This window comes from Protopterus annectens, chromosome 12.part0, assembly GCF_019279795.1.
Source record: "Protopterus annectens isolate FY-2018-M chromosome 12.part0, PAN1.0, whole genome shotgun sequence".
NCBI lineage: Eukaryota > Metazoa > Chordata > Ceratodontiformes > Protopteridae > Protopterus > Protopterus annectens.
The window spans coordinates 495804780-495825987 of record NC_056746.1 but is presented as its reverse complement, the minus strand read 5'-3'; positions in this window follow the sequence as shown (position 1 = coordinate 495825987).

Genomic DNA, 21208 nt, shown 5'->3' with positions numbered 1-21208 from the left:
TGAAAGCTATGGTAATAATATCTTAAATTAAACAGCATGTTGGCTCAGTGGCTAAGAGTCCTGTAGCTCAGTTTCAGTGGAAAAGCTTTAGTCCTTGTGATGAGCCCTCTTTACCCCTGGCCAATAATCAAGGAGCCTCAATCCTCACCACTGATACTGGTGAGAAACCGCCACTAAAACAGGGATGTATTTACTCAGTATTTTCCAGTTCAGCTCTCTGCATCAAGCAGAATTTCCCCCAAGAGCAGTTCAAAGTGACTGACACACCCACACCTTGGTATTTGATTTACACACACACACACACACACACACACACACACACACACACACACACACACACACACACACACTCACACTCCTGGGAAAGGCTAGTACAGATTTAATAGCTCTGCCCTCTTATGCCCAGACAATTAGGTAACGATTCTGCCACCTGCCAGTCACTGTAAAGCTCTTACAAGGGTATCCAATTATAAAATCAATACTAACATAAATGGTAGAATGTAACCCAAGCAGCAAGACTTTTCAAAGTGTCCAAAACGCCACTAGACTAAGCACAAGTAAACTCGAGATGTTAAAAGTAATCTCCAAAAGACCAGCTGCAATAAAAGGTGTAAAAACATTTAATAATAAATAGTAAAATGGAAAACATTAAATATTTAAGTGCAATAAACATCAGAGTTTTAAACACGGAGAAATACAAATAATGCAGTTGGACAGATTCAAAAAGATGCAGAAAAACAATACTTAGCTAATCTCACTGTAATTCCTGACTGTCTAAAGAAGAACTGTTCCCTATCTAACTTAATTAATACAGCAAGGCAAGATTAGATGCTGAGTTGCTTACTTCCACAAGGCAAGGTGATGTTCTTCCCACTTACACTGATTTAACTGAACTGACTGTGATAATGTAATAGATTTTTATATCAAATTCCAAAGAAAACAAAACAAAGCAAGCTGATCTGTGAGTTCCATCCCCTCAGTGCTGGTTATAGAATGACATCACATCCGATCATATGACTCTGGTAGAGTACAGACTCCGAGCATTTCTATCTGTCACAGTATTTTAAAATTATAGAACTCTTTGTTTAAACATAAACATGTAATCAGATATAATAACACTTTTGATACGTTTTTAACATAAGCATCTGTACAAGTCAGTGTGATAGTGAAATGAGAGAAAATTATTTACAAAACTATTTTCAAAACTCCAGATATCTATGCTGGCATATGTTACACATACACTTCCCCATTGTCTCTGGTACAGATGGCAATAATTCACATTGTCACAGTCTTCACTTCCAGTTACTGCCCATATGGGGTTTCTGTGTCCCTTCCATTATTTCACTGTTTTTATCTAGGTACTCCGTTTTTATCCCACTTCAAAAAAACATGCTGGCTTATTTTGGGTACAGCAAATCATACATAAACATACCACATTTTACTTACCCAAGTTTCACATGTCATGGCTGAAAAGGGTCTAAGCAAAAGCATTTCACTTAACTAATACATAAATCAGAGCAAATCAAATTCTGCTGACAAAACTTGGCCAAAGTACAATCTATATATTTCAATTTAAGTACAGCACTCATCAAGCCTGATGAATTTTAGTCTCAGCTGAAAAGGAAAGGGTCACCTTAATAGTTATCTGTAAGAGTAGTACATTATAGAAGTCAAGAAATAAACTAAAACACTTAAGTCAAAACCTACATAAACTTTTAAAAAACTTTATAATGCATACATTGTAAATCTTACTGATGTCATAGCCCAAAATGAATTGTTCTAATCAACAATCATTGCTATGCAATATATAATTACTGTATTATAGGTGCTGGCAGAATGATTAACTGAGGGATGGATTGGAAAAATAATGAATCTGAGGTTACAAGGCAAAACTATAATGCAATGCAACAAAAATAGTTAAATATACAGGGCTAGCCACCCAAATGTGCGCACAATGCCTCTAGATGATTGTCACTGTTGAAGTGAAAATCTGACCCCATGTATGAAAATGGGGTAATGGTGTTGTAGATCGGTGGATGGATATAAGATGCATATACAGTTGTACTGTACAAGCATGTGGTTGTCACACAGTGCATTAAAACAGGTATAGGTGCAAAACATTCTTATGCAGAGCATTAAAGATCATGTTGTCAGTGAGGAATGTGTCAAATGATTTGGTCAAGCGATTATGCAGACATGCAGGTATTCTTGTTTTGGGATGGAAGTACATCTTTAGAAGGAATGGAGAGTAGAAGGTCTAATGACCTGAAGATCAGGAACACTAGCACATGGAAAGGAGTGAAAACAGTTTAGAGGAGGAAGAAACTAAGCATGTGCATGGAAACAGGGAACAGAAGAGCTTGATTTTGGTGCTAGTATTTATTTTACAACTTATCCTACAGATGATTCTCTGAAGTTTAGAAATAAAATATATGAAACAAAGTTCCAGAAGAGATAATAAGAATAAAGAATAGTGTGGAGGGAAGGTAGCACAATTGTTAAGAAGGGCATCAAGCCAGAAGGAAGTGTTAAAGGAGGCAAAGCAGACAAGGAATCTAATTTTCATGGAAGAGACAGCTACATATATGGAAAACAGATGTATGTGGACAATAAAAACAGGTAAAACAGCTCAGTCTTGACCACAGCTAGAACTGGACATGGGATTGTCACCACAGGCAAATAACTATAACAGATTGGCTGAAAGAAAATAAAGTGTCAGCTATACCCTAATTTGAGTAGAAGCAGGGGTATCTGATATTTATGTGTGCAAGAAAAATAATGAATTTAGTTCCAGCCCCACAGCACACAGGGATCAAACCCTTACTGCATACCAGGAAGATCCACGAGTGGCATGGGAGCTGAAGGGACCAGATAGGACAGGATGACAGTATAGATCTGATACCAGTTTGTCCATCTGGAGGGAGGAAGGCTATCAAGGATCATAGTAGCACTGAGGGCTTGCCAAGCTCTGTGCTGTAAGCACTTTACAGCTTAATTACTAACTCCTGTTCATACAATATACAGCTTGATTAGGAGTTAGTGATGTGTAGAAGCATGCATGCACCTCCACAGGCAGTGACTGTAGAGCTCACAAGGGTGTTGTGGAGTGAAGGGGTTAGAGACGTCTATAAGAGATTGAGTATAGAGAGAGGGCTACCATTATAGTCAGTTGGAGGGAAGGTATACAAAAATCTTAACCTGAACATACTACTAAATGAAGAGGAAAAGTAACAGTAAATCTCTGATACTAACTGTAAGCAAAGGCTAGTTTGGCTGGCTCTGTCATGTTGAGGAATTAGGCAGCAGACCAGTGTTTGCAAAATGCATCTTGGCAAATAAAGGAACTGGAATGATGTGGTGTGACAGTAGCAGTACTAACTCCACATCCCAAGGGTCACCTGGCTGATAGTTGGGTCACTAATTTAGCTGTAGCATTATGGGAGCTGCTGCCTTTCAAGGAGTCCTTGACATCCTGGTTTGTGGAGAGGAGGGATGGGAACACTCAACTTTGCCTAAGCCAGGCACTAAAGGCATTTATATACCTGATGAGAACTAAAGGAGGTAGTGTATCAATATTCATTAAAGATACATGCACCTCTAGATTGGTTAAATAACACAATTCCCTTGACTTACTTCAGGTGCAGTTGACTGTAGGTAACCCCCCCCCTCTTCACGTCATTGCCAACTATAGAACCCCCTCCATGAATCAGAACATCCACTCAACCTACTTGGATCTTCTTGAGTCAATCAAGATACAACAAAACACCCTGGTTTTGAGTGACTTTAATTACCCATCCATTGACTGAGTAAATTATATGTGTTCTAACTCACTTGCCCAAAGGATCCAGGAATTCATTAACTCCAATGTCCTGGACAAGCTGGTTGACATACCCACAAGGAGCTCAAACATCCTGGACCTGGTACTCACCAACATGGAGGACCGCTGCACCACCCCCAGTGGGTGGCCATTCCTGGTGAGATCTGACTACAAATCAGTCTCGCTAGAAGTAACTATAACACAAGACACCCCCCCCCTTAGCTACAACTAGACTAAAAACTTTCTCCAAGGCCAATTACAGCCTCTTACGTGACAGCAGAAATAGTTTAATCGCCCTTCCTCCCACTGATGGAACAGACAACTATGCTGAGTTATACACCAATGCTTTATATGAGCACCTGTGCAATTGTATTGACTCTGCTGTACCTGATAGAACCAAAGCAAGATGCTCAAGGAAAAACAAACCTGCCTGGTGGACAACTGCCATTAATAGCCTATATAATAGGAGAAAGAAATTGCTGTCTAAGGGTAGGAAGATATGGTCTCAAAACTGGAAACACTCCCTCCTCAACTTAAACAAGTAAATAAGACTCCTAGTGAAGTCCTCCAAAAATAACTGTGAATCCAGATTAGCTTCCCTAACTAAGGATAGCCAAAAGTCATTCTTTAGTTACATCGGTACCTTCAAAGGTAAGGCCCAGATTTGTGCTGAACTCAAGAGTTAATGGTACTGCATATACAGAACCTGTGGATATAGAAAACCTGCTAGCTGAGAGACCTGCTAGCTGACAGGTTCAGTGAAAACTTCACTCCCCTGTCCCTGCCTCATATACCCTAAAGCATCCCTAACACCTGTCCCCCACCTAGTATCTCAGAAGAGCAGGTCTTAAACACCCTCTCCAAGGCCATAAACACAGCCTCTGTGTGACAAGACAACATCCTAGGCTGTGTTCTACATGAGTTAAAACAAGAATTAGCATCACCATTGGGCATGCTTTTCAATTACAGCCTAAGCACTGGCTTCATCCCAGAGAAATGGAAAACAGCTACTGTCACCCCTTTGCACAAAGGGTGTGCATCCATGAAGTCTGGGAACTATAGACCCATTAACCTGAACAGCCTTATCTACAAGGTCATGGAATAAATCATAATGAACCTTACTAGGGTTCCAAATGGAGAGATGATAAGTCAGCATGCAATGGAGAGTAGTAATGGAGAGTAGTACTGCTGAAAATGAATTCATCCTCAAGTCTTGGTAAGTACCTTCATGAGGTGGACCCTGTTTTTCTCAAAATCTCACCAAGACAACACTGATATATACACTGTATTTATATAGCATATATCATGGACAGAGGTAGGTTAAAAATTATAAAAAACAAATGGGTGCACAAGACCCAGGATAAAAAAGTGCCAAGTCCTGCTAGGCACACTGGTGCCAGGACTGGAAAAGATCACAGTGCAGAATCCTCAAAATACGGAAACCTTCCTACAATGGGGCCAAGCTCAGGGAGAGAATGGTCTTCCTGTTGTAGAAGGAAGTAGTAGTCCACAAAAATCACAAAAACTGATAGGCCAAAGAAGAGCCATAAAGATGATAAAGTGGACTACTGAGGATAAGAAAGAAATTATGTATTGTTACTATTATGCAAAAAGCTCAGAATTTCTAGACACAAGATATACAAAAAGATTGAGAGAAATTAGAGGAAAGAAAACTACTTCCACAAGAAAAACTGTCAGACGCTTCAAATAAAAAATTGTATTCATTAATACAACAGATTTGTTAAAAACAGTATATAGATGAAGAAACACTGATCTGTTTGGAAAAAGGAGCATCTGAGGAAGTGCAAAAATATAAACAACAAAACCTAGAGATTTTGAAAAGTATAAAAAAAGAAATATGGACATGGGAAAGAAAGAGAGATTTGATATGGTGCAATATTTATGCAAAGGAGAAAGCAAAATTAATCAATATAAAAAAGGCAGCCCAAAGACATTCGAAGAGAAATACAGGCAAAGGCATCCAGATATAGAAAACTTCACAATAAAGAAAATAATATGACAAAGATGGAATGTAGAAAAGAAGATTAGTAAAATAGAAGTTAAAAAAATAGAAGTTGAAGTTGTGGAGTGCCTGTGAAGTGAAGGATTTGGTGTAGAAGGTCTAACACAGGTTACATCACATCATGATGGAGCGAGTCCACAAAGTAAGGAGAAGCAGGAATATCAGGAGACATCTGAAGAAGAAATATGGACGTGGAAAAGAAAAAAAGATTTAACAGGGTGCAATATTTATGCAAAGAAGAAAGTAAAACTAACCAAAACAGAAAGAGCAGCGCCAAAGTTATTTGAAGAGAAATACAGGCAAAGGAATCAGGACATGGAAAACTTTACAATACAAAAAATAAGAAGACAAAGAGGAAAAGTAGAAAAGGAGATTAGTAATGGAGATGTTAAAGAAATAGAAACTGATGTTATGGAGTATCTGCAAGATGAAGGATTCGGTGTAGAAAATTTAATTCGGAAAGCACCACAATAGGATAGAGCAACTGATATCCAAATTAGCCACAGTGGTGCAGCGGTTAGCACTGTCGCCTCACAGCAAGAGGTTCTCCCGTTCGATTCTCGGCTGGAGTGCCTTTTGTGTGGAGTCTGCATGTCCTCCCCGCAGTCGAGTGACATTAAAGACATGCAGGTAGGTGCGTGCGTGAATGGATGTGCCTTCTTTGAAGGTTGGGCATCAGGCTGGCAACTCGGCACTGTAAAAATTCTCTGCCAATCATTAGCGGACTAGAGTTCCATTGTGGCGACCCCTAACCAAGAAAAGACGAAAGACTAAGTGGAATGGGAAGCAATTGGTCACAAGCCGTATGAAGATATTTGGAGCCTTCCACAGGAAACCAGTATAAACATTCACTTGAAGCTGGACAGCAAGAAAAGGAACAGGAAACTGTGGAAACTCTGACACAGTCAATGTTGAGGATTAATAGACCAGTGAATTCCCATATGACAGAGCAATGGATGGCACAGTATAAAATTGAAGAGAATGTGCCACAGGAAGATGCTATAGAACTTTATATAGAATGTCTGCAGGAAATAGAAAATAAAAAATGTGTCCCCAGTTTAGAAGAAAATGAGCTAAGAGAAGATTTCCTTGATTTAATAGAGACAGATAGACATATTAAGATCAATGAAAGAAGTTTGATAAAACGAACACAGTAATTAGTATTGTCCATAGAAATCCATGCAATATAACAAAAGTAAGCAGGATATACTACTGTGCAGCTAAATTAATAACTGATAAAATTCTACCACAGGAACTCAGGGTAGTAAGGGAAAGGAAGGGGAGAAATTGAATACCATCATGAAAGTATCGAATAGAGAAAACTATAAAACAATTAAGACAAGAAGTGTGACTGTTAGAATAATATAGAAGAGGGAAAAGATCAACAAAAATACTAAAAACGATAGACATAATAAAAGCAATGTGCAGTATTAGAACAGGCCAGACTCTATCCTGCACTATCGCAAATAAGCTATAAATATCAACACAAGTGGAAAAACTTAGAAGATATGCAGATAAATATAAAGGAAAAGTACAAAATAAGCTATTTGTTGAAGACCCCCAAAAAAATTTACAGTGAATTGGGAAGCAAGATAAAAGGAATTGAAAGACAACCAAAAAAGAAGAAATAGATTCATTTTGGCGAAGCATTTACGAAGATCCTGTGGAACATGACAAAAATGCTAAATGGATAAAAGAAGTAAAAGAAAGAATAAGAAGTTTAAAGGTCCATAATATGAAATGTGATGAAGTAACAGCCATAGAGATTGAAACAAAGTTAAGAAAAGCTGCCAGTTGGAAAACCCCAGGCCTAGATGCAGTATCTAACTTCTGGTTAGAAGTATTAACATATTTGCACAAAGATTTAGCTATGAGTAAGAACTATTTATATGTGCACCCTGAACAGACACCATCCTAGCTAACAATAGGAAAAACAATGCTCCTACTTAAGAGTGAACCTGCAAGCTACCCTACAGACTATAAACCAATAACTTGCCTTCAGATGACGTATAAACTATACACAGGAATTGATGCCGACAGAGTTTATAGTTATTTAGAAGAAAACTCAATTATGGCAGTAGAACAAAAGGGCAATAAAAGAAAGTCATATGGAACAAAAGATCATTTGTTGTCAAAGTCATACTTGAGAACTGTAAAAAGGGGAAGAATCTATGTATAGCATGTATTGACTACAAAAAAGCATTTGATAGCTTCCCACATTCATGGATAAAAGAGTGCTTAAAAATGTATAAGATATACCCTACACTGATCAACTACATTACAGTGACCATGAAACAGTGGCAGACCACTTTGCAATTAAGCCATGATAAAGGACAAATTATTATCCCAGAGATGAAAATTCAATGGGGGATATTCCAGGGTGACTCTCTGTTGCTGCTGCTATTCTGTCTTGCACTTAAGCCATTAAACTGTCTACTTAACAGCTTAGGCCATGACTATAATTTGGCTCCTAGAAAACAACAAAGTGTAAAGACTTCTCATCTTAGCTCATAGGTTCATAGGTAGGTACTAGGCTATCTGCCTGAAGGCATTTATAAGCCTAGCCGGAATGTGCTGGCTTTTGCCACCCCCTAAGATTAGTTCTCTGTGCCTCTGTCCAGCAGAGCCACTGAAGTGATCCCCGGGGTAAGCTTTATGTTTCCCATCCACTCGTCAAGGTTTCTTTTGAAGATTGTTAGTGAGGAGCTCTACCTAATGTAGATTGGAATCTTGTTCCAAAGCATGGGAAGTCTCTGGGACAGGAATCTATCCCTCCAGCACATCCTATTTATTGTTGTGGTGAGGTTTAGATCCCTAGAGCATGTGGCTCAAGGGGATAAGGTTTTCTTTAGGTGGAGCATGTCCATCAATTCTGGGTTGGACATGGCCTTGTATGTCAGGCAGAGATCACCCCTGAGTAGGCGGTATGCAACCGAGTACAGCTGTGGTTTCTTCATTCAAGCTGCATAGGGCATCTGTTTGAGGCCAGTGATCTCTTGGTGAGGTACCTCTGTAGTCTTTCCAGCTGTTGCAGGTGTCTTGTAAGGTACATCCCAAATGGGGCATTGTACTCTATGATGGGTCTGATGAGTGATGAGTAGAGGGGGCACAATGATCTCTTTTGATCTGGATGCAAACCCTTTTGTGATTAGGTGGGCCACGTAGAAAGATTTTCTAACCACTCTGGCAATGTGATTATCAAAGGTGAGATTACTATCTACTTGGGTCCCCAGATCCCTTATTACATCTTCTGTATTTAGGGGACAACCACCAATGTGGTAGTTTGTGGGTACTTTGTTTTTTCCAAAGGGGATGACTATACACTTTTTGGCATTTAGCTTGAGGCCATGATTTTGATACCAGGTATCCATCTCAGTGAGACCCTTTTGGAGGATGTCTGTGTCAGCTGGAGAGTCAATTATAGCCCCTAGTTTGCAGTTGTCTGCAAACTTGGTCAGCCATAGTGCTCCTGTGCTTGCCTGTACCTCTGAGAAGTATATGCTAAACAGGAGGGGTCCTAGGACTGAGCCCTGGGGAATGCCACTTGTAAATGGTTTAGAGTCGGACCTAGCTCCTGCAACTCTCACCATGTGGTTTAGATCTTCTCCTTGCCAATGATTTAAACTGTGTAGCTCATCAGATGAGGAACTGAAAGTACAACTGCAAGTTGTCAAAACTTTTTCAGATGATATAAGAATGTAATTTGGTCTTGATAAATGTGCAAAAGCAACCTTTAAAGCAGCTAAACTGCAGCACCAGGAAAACATCAGTTTGGGACAATAATGTGATATAAAAAAAACTTGAGCAAGAGGGAATATATAAATATTTGGAAATTGATGAAGGATCAACAATAAAACATGAACAAATGTGAATAAAACTTAGTAAGGTATGCTTTAGAAGACTTAAATTAATCCTGAAAACAGCGTTGATATCTAGGAACAAAATCCAAGCTATAAACCAATTTGCTCTTCCTGTCCTTACTTATAGTTTTGGAGTGATTGACTGGCCTCAAAACATATTGGATAGATTAGATAGGAAAACAAGAAGGATGCTTCATGCTCACCAAATGATTTATAAAAATCAGTGCATACCAGGATTATATATTCCCCATTCCAAAGGAGGAATGGGCCTCCTTGAAACTGATTACATGTATAGATCTGCAATCAAGGGACTCCACACGTATCTGCTGACCTCACAAAACCCAAATGTATTGAAAGTTTTGAAACATGAGGAGACTAAATCTAAGATGATTTCTCTGCTTAATCTAGCAGAAGCATATCAGGGTCAATCAGGAATAGAAAGCAAACCAGAAGAAGATAAAAATCAGGCAGCAACTGAATGTGACAAAAAAACAAAAGAAAGAATATAAGGTGAAGGACGAGATGAGAAGTCAAGAAATGTGGAAAATGCATACATATAGTTGCAAGTATAGAAAACTTCTGGAAGAACTTCATGTTGATCAGGAATGAAAGCAGGAATGGTTAAGGAAATGTGAATAAAAAACAAGAGATGAAAGGTTAATATTGGTGGTCCAAGATAGTGGGCTACGTACATGCTGGTTTACAAAGTCCATTGAACATGTCAGAGAAACAGACAAATGTAAGTTTTATAAAACTGAATTGGAAACAGTTGCACACCTTGTTGCTGGTTGTGACATATTAATGGCAGAAGGGCTATATACTGAAAGGCATAATAATGTGGCAAGATTGTTGCACTGGGGATTGTGCAAACATTATGGTATTGAAGTGGCTGAAAAACACTGGAAACATGAGCCAAAAAGCATCATAGAAAATGGTAAATCTTACATCACATGGGATCACCCATCACCAACAGTTCAAAAGATAGATGCTAGAAAACCAGATATAGTGGTCCATGAAAAGAAGACAAAAGTAGCATTGCTCATTGAAATTGCCAGACCCAGTGACTACAGTGTCTTGTGTACAGAGAGACACAAAGTCAAAAATAACAGGATCTGCAGGCAGAAATGAGAGCAAGGTGGAAGAAAGATACCCAGATGGTTCCAATAGTAGTAGGAGCAACGGGTCTTGTAAAAAAGAATCTACAATCGTATTTAGATATGTTACCAGTACATGTAACCCTATACAAATTGCAGGAGTCATTACTGTGCACATTGCTGGTTCTGTGAAGAGCACCTTTGGCTGACATCAAAGATTGAAACAATACAAATTTTATGAACTTTAATCGTACTTTGACTTAGGAATAGGGTCCATTCCCATCATGGTATTAGAAACCCAACTTGGAAAAATTAAAAAAAGACCTCATTAACAAAGATATAGAAAATCTCCAAATGCTCGACCTCACCCAGTTTGGCTTTGTCAAGGGGAGATCATGCCTGTTAAACTTGGTGGACTTCTTCGAGACAGTCACTAAAGCCTTAGATGAGGGCAATTCTGTGCATACAGCCTACTTAGACTTAGCCAAGGCCTTTGACACAATCTCCCACTCATGCATCATTGATAATTTAACCCATCTGGGAATCAACCCATATATTGTCAGGTGAGCTGCAAACTGGCTCACTGATAGAACTCGTACTGTCAAATAGGGGACTTCACCTCCTTCAGCAGACCTATAACCAGTGGTGTTACACAGGGGTTGGTTCTGGGATCCCTACTGTTAAAAATCTATTTCTCTGAAGTACAGGCTAAAACTAAAGGACTATGGCTGACAAAGTTTGCTGATGACTGCAAACTGGGAGCAATAATTAAAACCCCTCATGATGAACCTGGAATATGCATTGTATATAATGAATGTTGCTATTTAGCCATTTTTTCTGTTGTAACCTGGAATCTGCATTGTTTATAATGAATGTTGTTATTTAGTCATTTTTATTTTATTGTTTGCTAAGTTTTTCATGGATCCATTTTGGAACTTATCTCCCCAGGCCTCTACTGGAAATGGATATATATCCAGTTAGACTAGCCCGGTCAACAGATGTAAAATAAATAAAAATAAATAATGTTAACATCCTGCAAGAAGATTTTACGCAGACTAATGACTGGTGCCAAAGTAAAGGTCTTATACTTAATGCAAAAAAAGCATTATCATCCCCTTTGGCAAGGGTGATATTCCTGCAAACTACCACATCAATAGCAATACCCTAAACACACAGCCAGTGGTGAGAGATCTGGGCACACAGGTCAACAGCATCCTTAACTTTGATCACCATGTCTCCACTATGGTAAGAAGGGCATTTTATATTGCTCATCTCATAAGTAAGGGCACTGCCTGTGGAAAAAAAGAGGTTATAATCCCTCTGTACTCTTCCCTCATTAGGCCAAAAATACAGTACAATGCTGCCTTTGGTATGTTCCTTTCTAAACACCTGCAGCAATTGGAGAGACCACAAACGTTCCTTGCTAAGAAAATTCAGGGTCTTCAATATCTGTCTTATGCAGACAGACTGAAATAATTGCCACTTTACTCTATGTTGTACAGACTGCTCAGAGGTGACCTGTGCCTTGCATATAGAGCAATCTCTGACCCAGCTTACTGGAAATGCTGCACATTCGCAAGTCAAATGGCACACGGGTCATTCGCTCAAAGGACCTTAACCTGGAATGTGACATCAACAGAACTTGATGGAGAGACAGATTTGCCTCACAGAGGTTGCCCCACCTTTGGAACAAGCTTCTTATTCATGTGAAACAAAGCCCCTTGTTGGCCTTATTTAAACGTAATTTGGATGATTGGATGGGTAACCAGTAATCCACCCCAGGGGTTCCACCTGTGTCCCTCTTGGACAAGGGCAATAGGTGCTGATTTTAGTGTCTGCCTGAACCAGACACCCTTGGGAACATGGGTTGAACTTGACTAGGCTTGTAAGGCCCCTGGGGCTGTTAGCCTAGTAATCTGCCTAATAACCTCCTGTGACTTTTTGATCCTATGAATTATTTGTAATGACCCATTACAGAATCTAGGGTATTGGTATCAACTATTTATAATGGCCCATTATGTAATGTTATGGTATATGTTGATACATATGATGATGTTATAATGTAAAATTTCTCCATTATAGAGACTCTGCTGCCTACTACCAAAACTAGTGAACAAAATGCAGAGGAAAACATTGATGTTGCTTTAAGTCTAAAACTAGGTAGAATGGTATGTTGCAATAAAGTCAACCACTATTGTGTAATCACATTTGAAATGGATTATTAAAAATTAGTGTTCTTGCTCTAGAAACAATAGGCAGGAAGACATTAAATAGACATTTTTTTCTATGAATCAGATTTTATTCAACTCATATATATTGATTTTCTTTTTCATATTATTACAGTTCTTAATAATCAGTCTTGCATAGTTTGCATGAGACAGGATGTTTCATTTAAGGTACAAGATAGGATGAACTGTTTCATAAATGTCCTGAAATAAACAGATATGAAGACATATAGTACATGGTGGGAAGTTAGAATACATTTTCCTGCTTGGCAATTGTGTTTGTTAATGAAAATTACTTTATGGAATGTGATAATCATAAGTATGTACTGTTAATTCTTTCATTATTCATTTTTTTTATAATGAATACATCTCTTTCCATATCTGAATCCAAAAGCACTAAACTTTCTACAGATGTCAGCTCTCCCCTGATGACAGACTCCTACCTTTGAGATGAATTAATGCACCAATGTGCTCTTGCCCCAGTGGCCTAATGGATAAGGCATTGGCCTCCCTAAGCCAGGGATGGTGGGTTTGAGTCCCATCTGGGATGACATAATCTTGGAGGTTGTTATAACGGTTAAGGTGTTAATCTCACAGACATGAGGTACAAGGTTTGATTCTCACATTTGAATGGAAATTGGAGAGGTTTAAATGGCCTGCAAGGGCAGCTAACCTATGAATGTCTAAAGAGAGTAACTGAGGAGGCTATAAATAGTCAGGGAGGATTCAGCAGAAATAAAAAATAAGCCTGTTTAACTCTAACTAAGAATAACATGCTTTCATCCAAAAGACTGAAACATATTTGGAAGTGGACGTAAGTTCAATTAATCAATTGCAGTTCTAGTCCCCTAGTACCTCAAACATATGATATTAAATATAAGAATAGCGTATATTAGCCGATCGATAACAGACACTCAGATAGGATGCATACAGATAGAAAAAGAAGTTCTGGCCAAACTCTGTGGGTGTAAACATTTCCATTTTTACTCCTTAGGAAATAATTTAAGTTATTTGCAGGTCACAAATTATTAGAAGCAGTCTGTTTGTTTGTCTTTTCAGCTTTTCCCGGTTAAGGGTCACCACAGCAGAACTCCGGTCCGCTAATGATTGGCAGTCGATTTTTATGGTGCCGAGTTGCAGTCTGTAATGGTCACAAATCCAAGCCACTATTCAAGACTCAGAAATGGACATTAAGGCTAATACATTGTACGTTCACAGTTCCAGGTAAAACATGGGAGGATAACAAAGCAGGTTATATATTTAAGTATCCTTTGGATTGCCTAAATACCTCATTATGGCATGCAATAACCAAAAGGTGCCTCCAGTACATAAATCTCATAGTGAAGTTTTCATTTCTGAAAACATTGACACTGCAAGAGATAGAACAAGAAACAGCAACAAATAAGGTGCTGCAAAAAGTTAAGAAATGTGTTTAAGTAACCCTCGGAGCACACTTAAGAAAATGCATTAGAGAACAGAATACAGAAACATATTTCCCAACAGTCAAGTAAAATTCACAGTACTTACTAATGTAGAATACATATTAAGAGGCACTAATGTAGTCTGTTCTCTAATGTATTTTCTTAAGTGTGTTCTAAGAATATTTTCTTAAGTGTGTTCTAAGTATATTTAGTTATTCCAGAGGTACTGCAAGTTAAAACACTGGGATAGCGCATAAACGTCATTAAGCTGCAGTGAAAATCAAGGTATTAAAGAAAATATATGGTCCTTGGTGTAAGTGTGAATGCAGGAGTTTTGTGCTAAGCTGGTGCTGAAACAAAATCACTTGTTCATCTTAAGATGTCAGAATTACCAGAGAAGCCATAAGTGGAATAAAAAAATCTTATTCCAGATAAGCATCTTTTAGTCAGAACATGTTTTTATCTGTAATGCTACAGGTCTGCAGGGGGGTAGTTATAAGAATAGAATTTTTTGTTAAAACCGAAGGCAGTGGACACTTGTGCACTTACTGGTACACGGACTGATTCATGGCTTAAGGGAAATGAGAAGGTTACATACAAACCAGAACACAAAGTATTTCTTAGGCAATGGAAATTTAGATATTCCTGGTGGTGACCCTTACAATATATATTAGCAATCATGTAAAGAGGAGACCATATTCAATTTTATGGTACAACATTTCAGGCTGGGCCTTTTGGATCAAAGTATGTCAAAAATAGACATATTTTTTATTAGGTATATAACACATCATACAGTATTCACTAGACAGCTTGGATTGAAGCTTAGCTGAATGCACCATGAATTTTAAAGCATCTTAGATTATTGTATATGAATATTTAAATTGGCTGGGGAGACAATGGCATGAAGACCTCCAACTTTCAGATGATAAAACATATTCAGCATTTTTATGACTGATATAACCTTAACCAAGGTGTTCTAGGATCCACTAGAGGAAACTTAGTCCTGGACATGGTCCTCTTCAAAATGGAGACATATTGTTTATATCTGGCTTCTACTGTTGAACAGTGACCTTGACATAGTCTAGTTAATATTTACACTGGATCCAGAAGTGGTAGCAGTAAGAATAATATCTGATACAGCTACGTGTAGCCAGACATGTCATGAATGTTGCTGTGCATATATTTTAAACTTATTTGTGCAATGAGATGCACTAAAATTTAAATACAAAGTTGGCATATTTAATTAAATTTGATTTTATTTTATTTAAAATTCTTTTGTTTTCAAAACGTCTACTTGGCTAAATGTATTTTCTTTTCAGTACTGCAAATGTATGCTACAGAAAAGCAGGCACTGTTCAAGGTGAGGAGGGTTACACTATTGTGGACAGAAATCTAGAAGGCAGTGTACAGGATGGTGTGCAATTTCAGCAATTCTGATTGTGCCTTTGATTGTATATTCTCCAAAGTAGAGAATGACAAGTACTTAGAAATGAACAATGTGCTAGAGTCTTGTAAATGGTCCTTAAACACAAACACTGATAACATATGAGACATATTACTAGACATATCCAAAAACTTAAGGGCACAATCTGTACCCACTGTAAAGAATAAAGGGCATATGTTGACAACAGAAAAATAACCCTATGCAACCATCTTTAAAAGTTAATTAACAGGAAAAAAAAGATACATAAGGCCCAGACAAACAATATGGATAGAAATGTGTTCCTGATTTATGGATATATGTATTTCTAGGCAGATTAGGAAAATCCTAAAGATTTGTTGACCAGGACTGGGTTAACCTAATTTTAAAGAATCCATCCAAGAATATGGTTCACCTGGCACAAAAATACGTTTTTATGAGACTAAAGCAGGACATGGTAATAGGATCAACAGAGGAGGAGATATTGTGTAAACAGTAACAGTTAGACTCTTTAGTGAAACACCTGAAATTGTTTGTTTAATGAAAGGGGCCATTTGATATTATATTGAATGCATCATTTAAAAGCACCCTGGAGAGTAATCAAATTACTGAAAATTAAGTTAAAGTGATCTTAATGGGCCAAAAAAAAAAAGAAATAAGACATTGAGGATGGATCATATATAGAATAATACAGAGGATTATGATTGGGTTGCAAATCATAACTTGGTTATTATGAGTCTGAGACACGGTTGTCAACAAATTCACCTCAAGAGTGAAGTCTGACAGATAAATCTTGGCATCCATGTCAAGAGCACATCATTTTTAAGTTGAGTGGAGATCTGATCATAATTATTTGTAGGGCATGGAAATTTGACTGTTCCATGTACTACAAGCTACAGAAAGATTAAATTAAAAATAATAATAATAATAAAGAAAAACAGAAATGTTTCTTTCAGCTTTGAAAGCTGGTAATGCAGTTGGGAACCACTTTACATGTTTACGTATTCCCTGTGTAAAGGAGGCAGCTGGTTCCCAAATACATTCTGAGTGTAATGTAGACAGCAGAGAGAGAAACAGAGTTTAAATTAGACTATTTCATGTTTTGCTGTTGTTAGTTACGAACAAATATTAGTCAAATAATGCCCTGGTTCAATGCTACTGTAGCACTAGACATGATGTTATCAGCAAAGAGGGTTCTTAACAATTGCTAAGCTCCCTTCTAAACATTGTTAAGATCAGGTCTTGCACTATAGTAGAGGTGAACCAGGATGCAAGTTAACTGATATTTGAGTGTAATAATGGCAAGTGCCTTGTGGTCAACCATGGCTGTAAACTGACTCATATTTTGATTCTGTCCTGAGTACGGTAAGATACATGTAGTTTTTGAAGACATCATTATGATTTCCATTTAAAAACACGGGGAGAAGTGAGACAAATGGAAAAACATTTTGCTAAGTTTTTACTGTTCTTGTCTGGTTAATGTTTGCCATTTATAAACTAGTGGATAACCATAAGTTATGCAATTTGTATATAATTTGTATATACTATCAGTTTGGTCAGTAGTGTCTTTAAGGTCATAGGTCAACTACGGGCCTCAATTCTAAAAGGCTGACATTGAGGAAAGCCAAAAAAATATCATCCAATACGGCTCTTGCAGGGGTTATTCAACTATACCAGCACTGTTATATTTTTATACTGCATTTCCAGACCGTTGGTGTAAGTTTACTACTGGATCATCAGACTTTCTTAAGGAAAGTATGTGCTCTGGACCTGGGTTACCCTCTAGTGAGCAGGGTAAAGGATTGCCTTTCTGGTAGATACCATGGGTCAATTAGTAATTATACTGGTGAAAATTATATTTCTAAGTAGGTCTAGCCTTTTTACTCACCACTTGACATCACCAATGTTAAATATGCAGATGTTTTAAAACTGGATACATTTATAATGACAGCCTCAACATTAGGAAAATATTTACAGCCTTTGCAAATAGAATAAGCAGGAGCTCATACCTGCTGTATGGCAGAGCTCTGAATAAGGTCAGTATGCACAGAGATCTTGCAATGAGTACAGGCTTTAAACTATCTTTTCAGCCACAAACTGAAAAGTACCTGAAGACCTTTGGATTTCTAGATGGCTTCCTATCCAGTAAAAGTCAGTGCCTGGCATAACTCACAGCCCAAACCATGGGCATTCTTCTAGGAGATGTTTGACTAACATATTCAAATGGGTTCAAAACATACAAAGATTATACAAACATTCTCCTGTCTGCCATATGAAATGTGGTTGAAGAAGTCAACTGGTTTCCTTCTCCTTCACAAGAGTGAGGAATGGTCTGACCAACATTGACAGCATTACCACAAATGAGGTCATGTTCCACTGTTTAGGCCAGACAAGAGGCTGCAACTTCTGAGTGTCTAAAATAAATTTAAAACAGAACCCCAATAACACAGATGAGAGGATAAAATGGTTTGTAGAGAGCTTAGTCCTTTTTTGGAAAGCTTTGCTTATGCATGTTAAGGAACTATCCTGCAGTATCACATTCAATGACCTTTGAAAAACTAGTTGTTGTAGCAGAGTTTAAATTTTAAGTCTGACTTGCATTCATAAAGGGCTATAATAGGCATTTATCTAGGTATGCTTCTTTACCAATAACTAAGAACAAGATGCCTTTATTTGAATTGCTTTGTTTTAGACGCTCAAAACAGTACATATACCCCATATTGTACAGATAATAACAGCAAGAGGTCAAAAGGTAAATATGTAGGGCAGAGAAAATAAAAGGAAAATCAGGTATGTTATACAAAACTAAAGACATGTACATGGTTTTCCTTGTATTTTTGCCCTCTCTTGTACCTTTAAACTGTTTGAATTTCAGTTTCTTTAAAAAAGAAAAAAAGAAGCAACAGAGATCTTTCCATCAACATTGCTTGCTTTCCAAAGCACTGATGTACAGTATAAGTGTGGGAACATAAGTCCCATATGCATGCAAAGTACATCAACAAAGTCGCAGGATACAGAAACAATGCGGAAGAATACCACTGCACCATTATACAAAGACTTTATTTAAGAAAGGTAAGTAATTTCTTTCTTAATGTTATTGTATAATAGCAATAACCAACTCCGTGGTATGGTATATTGAAGATTTACCCATGGTTGCCTTTGTTTAATCACTCGGGTTTCATCCTCATGATTAATCCACACCAGCCATGGGTAAATCTTCAATATGCCATACCCAGTCATTGGTCATTGCTTTATTAAACAACAACAAGCCTCCAAGATTATGTTAAACACTTTCTTAAGTTGTGCCCTGATACCTTAAATACCAGTCACGTAATCAATTTACTAATTAATATCAATTAACCAAATCCATTCATCACAATTAAAATAATAATAAAAAATAAAAAATAGCAGCATGTTGTACACCACTGGCTCACCTATACAGGCTTCACATTATTGACACCATTCAACCCAGGACTTCTATCAGCTCTTAACTTATTTATACATCTATATTCCATAATTTCAGTTTTTGATTTTAAATTTCCATCCCTTAAGTTAATGGAAACTTGCTGGAGTACCATAAATTAAAAAAAATGTTTCTCATCTGTTTCATTTATATGCCTATATAGTGCATTACAATCAAGCTTCCTTCTTATTTCTGTCAAATGGTCACATATCCACTCCTTCAGCTTCCTATTCATTTTACCAAGCATTACAGATGGAAATGTACACTATATTCACAGTATTACCATCTGAGTATTGATTGTTTCTATATTCACAATTTGTAACTGGGTGTATAAATGTGTTAGCTCTATGTGTATATATTTACAAAATGTACAGTCTCTACAGGGGAACGTACCCTTCCTCTGACTATATCTTATATCATTTTTCACTTTTTATTCATCATAACATAATTTTTGTTTCAAGTTCATAGAGATTTTATAGCTACAATAAGATTTTTTATTTATATTTTTCCTTCATTCCTCAACACTATTTGAACTATGCCAATGTCTCTGTATGACTTCTTTAACTTTGCCTGTATGTTTCTTATATGATAATGTTTAATCTCATCATTCTTTCACCATCAGTTCTCTTATATGGTACCAGCCCATGAGAAGGTTGATTTACTTATACACTGTCTATGAGGCATATTTCTTGTAAACCAGTGTCATCATGCCTCACCCCTTTTTTTTAATCTACTATAAGATCTTCCATTTGATGCTCAAGGGCATCATTATTTGTATTTAATCTAGCTGTTTGTAACATCTGTATTTCTCATTGAACCGGTTTATTTGTTTAACATCAAGAAATGCCACTTGGCTATAGAAAGAAAGTGTTTAACCATAAATGTAACCATCAAAATAGTAAAATATAACCTCTTAAGGAGGCAGTTTTCCCTGGAGACAGTTCATGGTCCTTCAATGGCTATTTTGATACAAGTGCACTAACACAAGGCTATCTTGATGAGCACTGATATTCCAGCCTTGTAGCTTTAAGTTAATGCACTGGTCAGACCACAGCAACCTGAATGCAAATGGTTTGTCCCAGTCATATTGTCCATCTTCTATGGTTCGAACCAATGGTTTTGTACTGGGCAGTCATGAAACATAGTAGCATCTGCCATATTTAAATATGCCAGCCTAGAAGGATCATATAGTACATTAGTGGATAGTCCGTTTAAGGAAATTTACCTAGAAATAAGCAAGGTAAGGTATTTAAAACACTGTGCCATAGTACCTAGCAAATTAATGACCTTTCAGCCTGAAAATTATCCATGGAGTACTCTAGTTGGACTTGGGTAGAATACAAGGCTAGAAGAAATAGCCTAATTAGCCTAAAATGGCCTACTGTGTCACAATCAAGCTACCAAGACATATCTCAAGGTAAATATCCAAGATGTGTTCACTGAGTGCCTTGCCATTCCTTAATAGGATTTAAACTCAGAAAGCTTTAGATGGTTTTCTCAAAGCCCACAAAACCTAGTGACTCAATTTAAGATATGATTGCTTTTTTCAATTCTTTATTTCTTAACAGAAAAGAGCATAGAATATTTAAACTCCGTACAAACTAAGATACCATTTTATTATGGTGTATATACCGCAGCAGGAAACTACCCTGCTTCAGGCCTTTGCTAAGAATGTAAAACAAGACAGAAAAAAAGTTTACATGTCTGTAGCAGAACCTCAGGTTGAGTTTTACATCTTCAACATTATTTCTCGGCACACACTGTAACATTCATCTCCTTCTAAAACGCTCCACAGTTTTGTTTTCTTTTAACATCATATACATAACCCATCTTGTTCAGCTTTAATTTAAAGGAAGCACACATATTTCCTTAATTTTAATGTGAT